Genomic DNA, 13,285 nt, shown 5'->3' with positions numbered 1-13,285 from the left:
CATGCTAAGTGAGATAAGCCAATCCCCAAAAAACAAAGGTCAAATGTTTTCTCTGATAAGTGGATGATGATACATATGGGGGGGTAAGGAAAGAATGGAGGAACTTTGGATTACATAGAGGGAAATGAGAGCGGGGAGGGGATGGGAGGTATGAAAGATGGTGGACTGAGACAGACATCATTACCCTATGTACAAGTATGATTACATGAATGGTATGAATCTACATCATGCACAATCATAGAAACGAAAAGTTGTACCCCATTTGTGTACAATGACTCAAAATGCAGTCTGTAAACATAAAAAAAAATATGTTATTGTTTAAAAAAAAGAAACAAAACCTGCTGACAGGGCTGGGATTATAGCTCATGGTGGAGCACTTTGTGGATTTGATTCTCAGCACCTCATAAAAATAAATAAATAAAATAAAGGTATTATGTCCACCTACAATTAAATATACTTTTATAACTTTATTTGTTTATTATTATTATTATTATTATTTTTAATGTAGTGCCTCACATGTGCTAGGCAAGTGCTCTACCACTGAGCCACAACCCCAGCCCGACTGAAAATATTTTTAAAAAATCTCCTGACATTTTTTTTTTATAATAAGAAAGAGTCCCAAATACTTATTTTTTAAAGTGTTAACATTAGAAAAAAACAAAAACTATTCTCATCAGCTCTATTTCCTGAAAATTCAGTTGAGGTAACCTCTGCAAGTCACAGCTCCACATTTGCATACAGTTCTGATCCTCTTTTTCGCAGGGCTATGGTCAATAGAATCTGAAGATACATCTCCAGAACCTTTCATTTGATAATCAAAAGTCAGCTCTTCTCCAGCATTTATGGTTCTCGTGGAAAATAATGCTATTCGGGGAAGACGAGTATCGAGGTTATCAATGAAAACATTGAACACCTGAAGATTTGGGTCACAACTGTGATTCACAAAATGAGACACATTTCCATATCGAGCTGCATCCACTGTGAATTCATCAGATTCATAGTCCAGATCAAAGAGATATGTGATTCCTTTGTTGTCATATAATTGCCCCCGTCTTTCAGCTTCGTCACTTGTGATTACCTCTCCAACATATTCCATGACAAAACTCATTTTTTTAATCTTCATAAGAGTTTTTACACCCCAGCCACAGCCATTGCTAGTTCGAAAGATGCAAAGTGAATACTGTGTGCCTTTTTGAACAATCCTGTTGGGACAATCGGGTCCACATCGGCACCTTGAGTTGCATTCATAGATGGGGGTACCAGGTGGGATTCTAATTTGTTGGTTCTTATTATAAGCCAAAAGAACTCCAGCTTCAGCAGGACAACATTTCTCAAAGTAACAATCTGTGCATGAACAACCAAATGTAGCTTCACTGACTAAGCTGATCCCAGGAGCTGGTTTGTATTCATTAATGTAGTAGAAGTCTGAAGGTGGACCCTCTAAGTCAACAGTATTTTCAACAAATATCATCCCTTTATGATTCTTTCTTCTGTTGAGTTCATCTTGCCATCTCTGCAGAGCTATCCTTTGTTTGGCTTTCTTTACAATGTACTCAGCAACGGCAGGTTTCAAAGCTTTGTTATTGTCTTTTGGAATTATTGCTTTGCCTTTCTTTACCTGAGATAAATAATTATGCCTGTCATTAGAGAATTGCTGAAGCAGTAACGGACACTTGAGATTTTGTAAGGGTTCCCAAGTATTTGTAGAATCTGGTCATCCTTTCCATTTTACAAGATAATATTTCATATCCTAATTGGAGCTCTCTGAAGCAGCAGGCACTGCCTGACCATTCCTTAGGCTTAAATACCATGGTATTCTTTTCATTCTTGTTTCTTTTCTCTTTCTTTGCTGAGATTGCGTCCTCCGTCCATCACTTCATGCAGATACTCAGGACCTGTCCTTGACCCTTTTTACATACCTTGTAGTCACACAAGTATTCCACCTCATAACTGTTTAGATTCCTTTTGGTGATTCCAATCGATTTACATGTGAGCTTTTCTTTTCTACATAATTCCTGAAGAGTATCAAGTGAAACTAGGCAAGGCACACACCAAGCTCCTCGCGCCTCGGCCTCGGCCGCCGCCATCTTGTGGAACATTCATTCAAACTGGCGCGTTCTGACGGAATAGCTCAGCTGGCCCGACGCCCCGCCCCCGCCCGGGTCTCGGGGGCCGGGACTGGGCATCTGCTGACATTTTGATCTTGAACTTCCAGCATTCAAAACTGTGAGAAAATAAATTTTTGTTGTTTATGCCACCCTGTCTGTGGTATTCTGTTATGGAGGCTCTAGCAGTCTAATGCACAAGAATGAAAAATGGATTATGATACTATAAGCCAGTGGCATACATTCATGAGGGGTAGTATGTGGAGATGTAGGGAGAGGGCCCTGGAGCTGGTAGCCCATGCCTGTGTTGTCTCCAAACACTCCTTTCCTCCAACTTTCTACTTTATTGTCCAGGATCTCAGAAGTGGAAAGAGCCTATGGGAAACCTATAATAACTGATAAGTGCCTCAGCTTGAGTTATCCCCCCAGATGTCTTTCTCTCATAGTGGTTTGATAGTGTGGGTGTGTCTGTTTGTTATCTGTTTTCCTCCACTTCTCCTTTTCCAAGTTTGGAGAATTCTAAACTTCTGGTATATATATTGATCAATTAGTTATTTGTATTTTAAACTATTGCAGCATTCTGTAGTAGATACAAAATGGAGAATTTTTGCCTGTTCCACTTTTTTGAACCCAGGGGTGCTCTACAACTGAGCTGACCTCCAGCTCCTTTTTTCTTATTTCGAGATAGGATCTCATTAAATTGACCAGGGATAGACATAACAGTCATAATAACAAAAAAGTTTCATCAAGCATTTTTATGAGCATAGGAAAAACTCCTTCCTAACACAGTATTGAATCATTTGCCTTGGGCTTGAGTTAGGAGTTAGTATGGAAAAATCGAAGATGGCAGGAAGCACAGGAAAGAGTTTGTGGTCCTTTGCAGTAGTGCTTCACTCTTGTGTGTGTGTGTGTGTGTGTGTGTGTGTGTGTGTATGTATGTGTGTGCATGTGCACACATGCGCTGGCTCCCTAAGAATCAATTCCAGGGCCTCATGAATGCCAGGTCAGTACTCTACCACTGAGCCACATCCTCAGACCTAGAGCTTCACACTTACTGTGCGTAAGTTACTCTCCAGATGCCTACTTTCTTATTTCTATCTGCTAGTTTACCTCCTCACTCTATATCCTTTCTGTATCTCATTGCTTCTATTTTTCTGTTATCTCACAATTTCTTTACACATGGCCCACCATACCTACCAAATATTTTGGTATTTATCAGTTAAATTCCTGAGAGTGGAATGTGACTCAGCTACTATTTTCTTGGCAGAAGAAATCCCGGTTGCACACCTGTCTGGATTTGCTGCTTTTGGGTCAGATGAGTGTCCAATCATCAGTTTAAACATGTGTGGCTATCAGGACATCAAAGAACCAAACAGTGCAAGCCTGAGGGCTGACTTTTGAGTTGGAGCTGCTGGTGAGATTCAAAGTGCACTTGGCATGTGAATACAAAGTTCCATGCCTCCCTGCACTCAGTTAATAAGATGATTCCTTTACTGGATACTTATGGTCACACAAATATCACAATGTCTTCTTTCCTTGGTTTCAATTATCTTGGAAATTCTGGGGCCACATGAAAGGTTGTGAATGAGTACAGACTGTACCTGGCAACAAGAAAATGTCCCTTTGACTCTGGAAATGAATCTGAAGAAGAGGCTTGCATCTTAACCATATTGTATCCTTAAGCTTTGGCATTGACAGCAATATGCCTCTTTCCAGGTCTACAGTCCTTTAAGGTCTCTATCTCTGTTCCTTCACGGTACATGTTTTCACCATAGGTAAAATTTGTAGATTTCTCTTTGTGGTACAAGTTTATAATTAAAGATATGTAGCAAAATGTTGGACCACATGTCAGCAGAGCTTAACAATATTAGAGACAGTAATACAGGGTTTTTTTTTTTCACAGTGCTGGGGATTGAACCCAGGGCCTTGTGCTTGCAAGGCAAACATTCTACCAACTGAGCTACATCCCCAACCCAGTAATACAGTTTTTTTTTTGAGTAAGGAATCATTGAAGGTTAGATCTTATGCAAAATTTATTAATGAAATGATTGAGTACCTACTATGTGTTCAGGCACTGTTGTGGACACTGGAGATATAACAGTGAATTATATAGACAATCTCTTGGTCTCATGGACCTCATCCTAGTGGTGTAGACAAATATGAATATGGTCAAAGGGCTATAGTTGCTGCGGCATATAATCTCCAAAGATAGCTATGGTCATCATTGATCAATACCCTCCCATCCACTGCACATGCAAGTGGTTGCTTCCAGCAAATGGTGGATTCTATTTATTTCCTCCATTATCTAGATTGGTTTTATTGCTTTCCTTCTCCAAGAGTATGTTGCAGACTATTGCCATATCAGTACTGGCAAACCATTTAAAAAGCCTGGCAATTTCCACTTTATCTAAGGGAGAAGTCAACCTCCACTTAAGAAATCTACCTAATTTGAGAATACCTTGCTTGAGGAACCTCAGGGTAGTCATGTGAAGAGTCCATAATGGAGAACCAAGTAACCCAGACAACAATAACATGTGAGGCCTCCTCCCATCCATTAAATCTATCCCAGATAAGGGTACAGAATGCCTGAACTTGTAGCCCTTTAACTTCTAAGTTTTGGAGTGATTTGTTACACAGAAATAGGTAACTGGGAAAAATGCTTAGGTGAAAAATCAGGGCAAAGAGACATTGGCAAGCCTACTATTTTAGAGGGTCAGCAGGGAGGGCCTCTCTGACGAGATATTTGGGCACAAACCTGAGGGTAGTGAAGAACTAGAACATTTGGAATAAGTGCATTCAAGGCAGAGGAAACAGCAACTAGAATACTGGAACTGGAAGGGAAGAAATGTTTGGCATGTTCTAAGAACAGTACAAAGGCCAGTGTGGATAGAGCACAGTGGCCAGGATTAGTAGGAAATCTAGGCAGAGCAATGGCAGCACCAGATCAGGTAGGGGCTTGGCAAAGACTCTGAGGTAGACTCAGGAAGTTTTAAACAAATGTGTGTCATGATCTGATTTACATGTAAAAAGGCTCATTTTGAAGTGGAGAACAAAATGTAGGTAGGGCAAGAATGGAAGCAGGGCAACAGAATGCTATTTCAATAATACAGGTAAGAGGTGATATTGGGTTGGACCAAGATGGTAACTATGGAAATGATGAGAAATGATTGGAGTTTGGTTTTCTTTTGAAGGTAGAGGCAACAACATGTACTGATGGGTTGGATTAGATAGGAGCAAAAGAAGACTCAAAGATTATCTAAAATCTTGCAGAACAAGATTTCTGTTTACTGAGATGGGAAAGAATGAGGAAGGAGCAAGTTTGCACAGAAAAACTGAATTTGGTTCTGGAAATCAGAGGTATCTATTAGAAAACTAAAGTGTTTATGTAAATCTGGGACTCAGGATAGTAGTCTGAGCCCCAGACTGCAGATATTTATTTGAGAGCTATTTCTGATGGTTCTTAAAGTCACAGTATCTGATGAGAGTAGGTAGGGATGAATGTAGTTATAGTAGAAAAGAGGTATGAAGAACAATCTCTGGATAATATGAGGAAGAACCAGCAACAAAACCTTAATGGTCTTCTGGTTCCAGACAAGATGGAGTAAGTACATTCCTCACTATTCCTCCCATTATTTAAAAAAATACCAGGACAAAATTGATAAAGAAACCATCAGAAGGTTCTGAAAGGTGGAGAAATGAAGGCAGAATGATTGGGAGCTTTGGGACTTAAGAAACAACCTAGAGGTTAGTTCTCTTATTTTGTTTTGTCTCCTACATATCACAGTCTGAGGACTGTGACATGACAATCTAGACATGTCAGTGGGCACAGATTAAAAATTCCCCCAGAAAAGCCCACTGTCTGTTGCCAAAGACTAGGAAAAGGGCAGCTCTGGAGGACAGAAACTTTTAAATAACACCTTCCCTATTCCAGGTAAACACCATGAATAAAACCATACTACAGTACAAGGTGGGATTGAACTGGAAATACCTTGTACAATAATATGCGTTCCAATGTTTATAGCAGCACAATTCACAATAGCCAAGTTATGGAACCAGCCTAAGTGTCTGACAACAGATGAATAGATTAAAAAATGTGGATGCGTATATAACAGAGTTCTACTCAGCCATAAAAAAGAATGAAGTTATGTCATTTGCTGGTAAATGGATGGAAGTGGAGAACATCATGCTAAGTGAAATAAGCCAGGTCCAGAAAGTCAAGGGTTGAATGTTTTCTCTCATATGCAGAATGTTTTATCCCATATGCAGAAACTAGGAATAAAAATGGACATCTTCAAAACAGAAAGGAGATCATAGAATAGAAGAGCTAGGGAATCAAGGTGGAGGGAGGAAAGGAGGGAAAGGGGGAAAATTGGGGAATAAAATCATTCAAATTATATTATATGCTTGCATGTATATACCACAGGTAAATCCCACTGTTGTGTATAATTATAATGTACCGATGCAAAAAGTATATACGTGTGTAAATAAATAGAAGGAAGATCAGAGAGTAGATGAAGTAAAACAGGGGGAAGAGGAGGGGTGGAAAAGGGGAAATCCTGGGGAATGAATTGGAGTAAATTATGTTATGTGCATTATGAATATATCACTATGAATCCCACTATTATGAATAATTATAATGAATAATAAAACATTTAAAAGTCATATTCCTCTCCTTCCCAATTAGAAAACAGCAGGAAGATTACATAGAGAAGGGACAGTGATTTTACAAATCTGCATATGCTCAGACGGCAGACTTCTGATCAGCTGAAGTGTGAAAATGACCAGAAAGAACACAGAAAAAAGCTTCAGAATTGAACAATGGTCTGGAACACCACCCAGATTCTAGTAACCTCTGGGCAGCACACACCTGAGCAGAATAAAATAGTACTACAAAGGCTTTGGAAACTAAATATGTATTTGGATCATAGTTCACAAAAGCAGTGCAATATATGTGTCCTTAACCTAAACAGGTTGACTGCCTACTATAAGATTTGAATAGGAACCAGAAACTCATAAAATAATAATCAAACTGTCCAGGATATAATAAAAATGACCATACCAAGAACTATGAAAATCTCAACTTGAATATGTAAAGGCAATCAACAGTTGCCTACAACAAGATGTTGGAATTATTTAACAACAATTTTAAAGTAGCTATCATAAAAGAGCTCCAACAAGCAGTCATGAACATTCTCAAAACTATTGGAAAAAAAAAAACGGAAAGTCCCAACAAAGAGAGATATAAAAATGAACTAAATAGAAAGTTAAGAGCTACAAAATACAATAACTGAAATAAAAAGTTTACTTGATATACTCAAGAGCAGAATGGAGATGAGCGAGCAAAGAACCAGTGAACTTAAAGATAGATTAATTGAAATTATCCAATGTGAGTAAGGGAGAGAAAATGGAAAAATAAGCAACAGAAACTCAGAGACCTATGGGACAATAATAAAATTTAGTAAAAGATATAAACCTAAAAATTCAAAGAGCTGAGTAAACCATAAAAAGATAGACCTAAGGGTAGGGAGATAGCTCAGTTGGTAGAGTGCTTGCCTTGCAAGCACAAGGCCCTGGGTTCAATCCCTAGCACCACAAAGAAAAAAAAAAAAAAGATAGACCTAAAGAAATTCACAGACACCTCATGATCAAATTTCTGAAAATTAATGACAAAGAAAAAAACAATGCTGGAAAGTAACCAAAGAGAAGCAACACATTGCCTTTAGGTAATGTTCATAGCAACTTTATTTGTAACAGCCAAAACTTAAAAGCCAAATGTCCTCAAATGGGCAAATAGACAAACTGGTACATCCATACAATGGAATGCTGCTCAGGTCAAATTGACATATTGACACATGTAACAACTTGAATTATATTTTTTAAACAAACATTTGTTAAAATTTATTTGTGTGTTTATTTATTTATATGGTGCTAGGGATTGAACCCAGGGCCTTGTCCATGCAAGGCAAGCACTCTACCAACTGCACTATATCCCCATCCCTTGAATTGTTTTTTTTCCTTGTAAAAAAAGGCAATCTAAAAACAATTCAAGGTATATTACACTCTTAAAATGAAAAAATTTTAGTGATAAGAACAGATTAGTTGTTGTCAGGGGTTAGGTGTAAGGTATGACCATAAAGGGGTGGCAATAGAGCAGTTCTGTGTCTTGACTGTGACGGTAGTTACATGAATCTATACTATATACTCTCAAAATAAGCACATGTAAAAACTGGTGAAATCTGTAGTTCAGTAAGAGTATTGTACCAATGTCAATTTCCTGGTTTTGATTATGGTTACATCAGAAGTTGACTTTTAGGGGAAAGCAGGATGAAGGGTGTACAAAACATCTCTAGTGTTTTTGTGACTTCTTATGAGCCTCAGATTATTTCAAATAAGATAATTTTTAAAACCTAATAAGGAATAATCAGTGAGGTAAAAGAGTCTAGAGACAAAAGGAAGAAAGTCTTTCATGTAGACTGAAGTGATCAAAGGATTCAGTTACATTGGAGGCTGTTACGGATTGGACAAGCACAAAGCTGGTATAGAAGTAGGGACTAGCTTGACCGAAGTGTGTTGGAAAGAGATTAGAAGGAGAAGAAGTGGAACAATGAATATAGTGTGGAATAGTTAAGGTTCTTTTTTAAAGCAAAACAAAAGCAAAACAAAAACAAAAAACACTCAATTTCCATCTAAGTAATTTATAAATCACCATTAAATTGCCATAAAACACCTGATCAACTTTAGGAGTAAGTTCTGGTGTTATAAAATATATGATACTTTCTGGCCTTGTTTTGTAGTTCTGAATTATGTCACTCTGAGGACCTCTGGGGGATAAATTATACTCCTCGTTAATAACCAGGGTGTCAAGGGACTGTGTTTGAAGATCAGATGGAAAAATAATGTGTCAGATTAATTAATAATGTGACACATCTGGATGTTTTCAGCTCTCAGACTGCAGTAATGATCCTATCTCCCTGACTACCAGCAGTTGTTCATGCTTGTCGTCAAAAACAAAAACAGTCCTTGCAGAAACTTAAAGTGGAAATAGTATGTAGAAAATTGCATTTTCTCTACAGAAACCAAACAATAAAAATCCCAATCACAACAATACTATTTGTTATAAGCAGACAAATGAAATAAATTTAAAACAAAGCTCTTACAAATGGCAAAGAGATATATGTACCACCTTCAAAGGAGAAATTAACTGAGATCCCAAGAAAAAAAATCATACTATAATTTAAAAATCAGGTTCAATACTCTCTGTGATCCTATCTAATCAGGATTCTGAGACTTCTTTACCACATTGTTGTAATAAGTTGAACTGACAAATACCTAATGATCTTAAGGAATAAGAGGTCAACACCAATTCACATATATTTTAGCAGGTTTACTTTTTTGTGTGTGGTGCTGGGGATTGATCTCAGGGCCTTAGTTCGTGCAAGGTTAGCGCTCTACCAGTTGAGCTATACCCCTAGCCCTATTTTAGCAGTTTTGTTCATTTATATCACTTCACTAATAAGTTTGTTTATTTACTCTCTTACTGATTCATTGATTGATCAATTCATATATTCAACAATTTTTTATTGAGTATACCTACTATGCTAGACCCTGAGGATACAGGAATGTGGAATGTGTGGTCTCTGCTGTCCTCACAGAGTTTTCAGTTTAGAGGGGTAAACAAACAAGCAGACAGTTATAATGCAATGCAGTACTTATTCTGTGTCTGTGTGTGTGTGAGTGTGTGTGTGTGTGTGTGTGTGTGTGTGTGTGTTGCTGGCGACTGAGCCCAGAAACTCATGCATGTGCTTTATCTCTGAGCTACCCCTAACCCTCCTATCTTTTGTGTGTGTGCTAGCAATTGAACCCAGAGTTGCTTTACTACTAAGCTACATTCCCAGCTTTAGAAACGTTTTTTTTTTTTTTGAGACAGAGTCTCACTAAATTGCTGAAGGTCTTGCTAAATTTCTGAGGCTGACCTTGCAGAACTCCCAATCCTGCTTCGGCCTCCTAAGTTGCTGGAATTACAGGTGAGCACCACCAAACCAACCTCCTTATTATGAACATTTGTTGTGTGCTGCCTCTGTTCCAGGTGCTATCCTAAATGCTTGTCATGCATTATCTTAGTGAATTCACATCACGGTCTTGTGAGATAAACACTATGATTATTCCTGTATCAAATATGAGAAAAATAATGGCAAGAGACTTTTGATAACTTAACCAAGGTCATACAATTTGGACAACTCCAGGACTGCTTTACTCCAAAGACAGGAGCACAATGCAACAGGATCTGAAGCCTAGATAAGGTAAGGTCTGATGGGCTGGGAAATTTAACAGGAGGTGAGGTTGGAGAGGTGGCCAGGGGTCACGTCATGAAAGTCCTTTCACGCCCTTTAAGGATTTAGGACTGAAAGCAATGCAATAATATACATTTTAGTTATCTGCGACCTTGTAACACTCCACTAAAAAATGAAGGGGCTTAAAACAAGTATCAATCAATTGCTCACAGTTAGGAGTTTGGGTAAGGCTTAGCAGGGTCAGCTTAACTACTCTCTGAGTAGCATCAGCTGAGGTGGCTCACACAGGGGTGAAGACTCCTAGATGACCTCATTCATACATCTATGATCTTGGTGGAGGTTTTTGGCTGGGTGCCTCAGTTCTCTTCAGCATAACTTCCAGAACAGAAGCTGCCAGGCCTTGAACTGGCACAGCATCATTTCCACTACATTCTATTGGTAAGTTATAAGACCAGACAAAATTAAAGAGGCTGCATCTCTTGATTGGAGGAGCAGAAAGATCATATTGAAAAAGGAATGCAGGATAGGCAGGAGTGTTACAGCAATCGTTGGAAGCAATTGACTTTGTAATGTTTTAAGAAGGGTTGCAGGGACTGGGAGTGTAGCTCAGTGGTGAGTGCTTTCCTAGTAGGTATGAGGCTCTGGGTTCCATCTGCAGCACTGGAAAATGGCAGGGGGCATGCAAGGAGGAAGAGGGCTGCCACAGTTACCTGGGTGAGAAGTTGGATAACTTGAAGTAGAAAGACCATTGTTCCAAAGCTGGCTAGGGACCAGAAATACCTATGGAGCTTATTAAAAATACAGATTCCCAAAACCTATCACAGACCTACTGAATTTGAATCTCTAGAAATGGAGCCTGAAAGTATATATTTTGAATGGCCTTTAAGTAGCTATTTTGTTGAATACCTACTCTGTGCTTGGCACCATTCTGTGCCCTGGGAATAAGATGATGAATGAGACAGACAAGGTTCCTGTTCTCTCCTGGGGGCAGGGTTGAGGTGGGGAACAGACAATAAAAAAAAATGGACATCAAAACAAGTGACTGAATACCTTTTTGGATTTTGTATCAAAATTGTCCTTTTCAAAAATAAACAAATTGAAATACTGCGTAGGATAATAAACACTTGAGAAAACAAGTGGAAATAGAATAGACACATATGTGATGGTTATTTATTATAGCATTGCTTATAATATTACTAGATTTGTTAAAAGAAACTTTATTGGGGGTGTAACTTAGGCACATTAAACTGCACCCATCTCAAGTGTACAATTTAATGACTTTTTTGTGTTGGTATTGGGGCTTGAACCCAATGAACAACATTCCCAGCCCTTTTTTATTTTTCATTTTGAGACTGGGTCACACTAAGTTGCTTAGGTCCTCACTAAGTTGCTGAGGCTGACTTTGAACTTGCGATCCTCCTTCCCCAGTCTCCTGAGTCTCTGGGATTACAGGCTTGTGCCTCTGTGCCCAGTCATTTCAATGACTGTGGCACGTGTTATTTTCCCTTATTTCCATCTCCAATCCCCAAGAAACCACTGATCTGTTTTCTGTCATCGTAGATCAGCTTGCAAATTGAGTTATACAGTATGTACTAGTAATACATCTTTCTACGATCTAAATGAACACAATAGTGGTACTCTGTTGGACATTTATTCAATTAAATATGCAGCTGTGGGGTGGTGGGGGAGATTTTCATGTAGTAATCTGGAGTGATTTCCTAAAGATATGGTTCTATGAAATAGGCATGATGCAGAACAAGGTATAAACTATGCTACCATTTATATAAAAAGGGGAAAAAAGATATCCTATATATTTGCTTATATACGCGAAGGCTATCTCTGCAAAAAACTGTCAATATAGGATGCCTAATGGGAGGAGAAATGGGTATCTGCAGAGAGGGGTGGGAATCAGACTTCACTACGAATGTTTTTGTTTCTTTTGAATTTTGTACCATCTGAATTTACCACTGTCTTAGTCCATTTTTGGCACTTTTAAAATTCCTAAAAACAGAAATTTATTTCTTAACAGTTCTAGAGACTGGGAAATCCAAGTTCAAGGAGCTGGCATTGGTGTCCAGTGAGACTGCTCCCTGCTTCTAGATGGTGCTTTATGACTGTCCTCACTGGCAGAAGGTGGAAGGGTAGGACTAGTGCTCCCTTTAACCTCCAGTCCTTTTATTGTAGTGCATCCATGAGGGCAGGGCCCTCTTGACTTAATCTCCTACTAAAGTTCATGTTTCTTAATGATACTACATTGGGAATTAATATTCAAAATGAATTTTGGAGAGGACCCCATTGCTTAAACAATAGCAATCACCAATTCAAAGAACAACAAAAATTTAAAATATTAAAATCATAATAAATAGAATGAGAGTTTTCCCCTAACCTTGGTAGATGAAAAACTTTGTAATGACAAAGAAAGGTCGATGAGCCTCAAATATACAAATTAAAACTTCATTAAAGGGGCTGGGGTTGTGGCTCAGTGGTAGCATGTGTGAGTCACTGAGTTTGATTCTCAGCACCACATATAAATAAATGAATAAAAAATAAAGGTCTATCAACATCTAAAATATATATATATATAAATTTTTTAAAAATTCAATAAAATTATAGTTGAAGCCAAAAGCTATGACTAAGCAAACTGGTCTCAAAATTCATATGAACAAAAAGTAGCCAGAAAAATCTGAGAAACAGAAGAACCAAGAGTAGGGAACCAGAACAATCATATATTAAAATATATTATAGGCCAGGTGCAGTGGCACAGCCCTTATAGAGACTGAGGAGGCTGAGGCAAGAGGATCACAACTTCAAGGCCAGCCCCAGAAACTTAGTGAGACCCTGTTCCAAGAGAAAATATAAAAAGGGTTAGGGATGTAGGTCAGAGGTAGA

At 38.4% G+C, this 13,285-nt stretch overlaps 1 pseudogene; it reads right to left on the bottom strand.

Moving 5' to 3' along the window:
* Window positions 1–626: 626 nt before the first annotated feature.
* LOC124972364 (histone-lysine N-methyltransferase SUV39H2-like) lies at window positions 627–2,087 on the bottom strand (annotated as a pseudogene).
* Window positions 2,088–13,285: the final 11,198 nt, after the last annotated feature.

This window comes from Sciurus carolinensis, chromosome X (assembly GCF_902686445.1).
Source record: "Sciurus carolinensis chromosome X, mSciCar1.2, whole genome shotgun sequence".
Classification (NCBI taxonomy): domain Eukaryota; kingdom Metazoa; phylum Chordata; class Mammalia; order Rodentia; family Sciuridae; genus Sciurus; species Sciurus carolinensis.
Note: the sequence above shows the minus strand (reverse complement) of the source record. Positions and strands in the feature narration are given on the sequence as shown.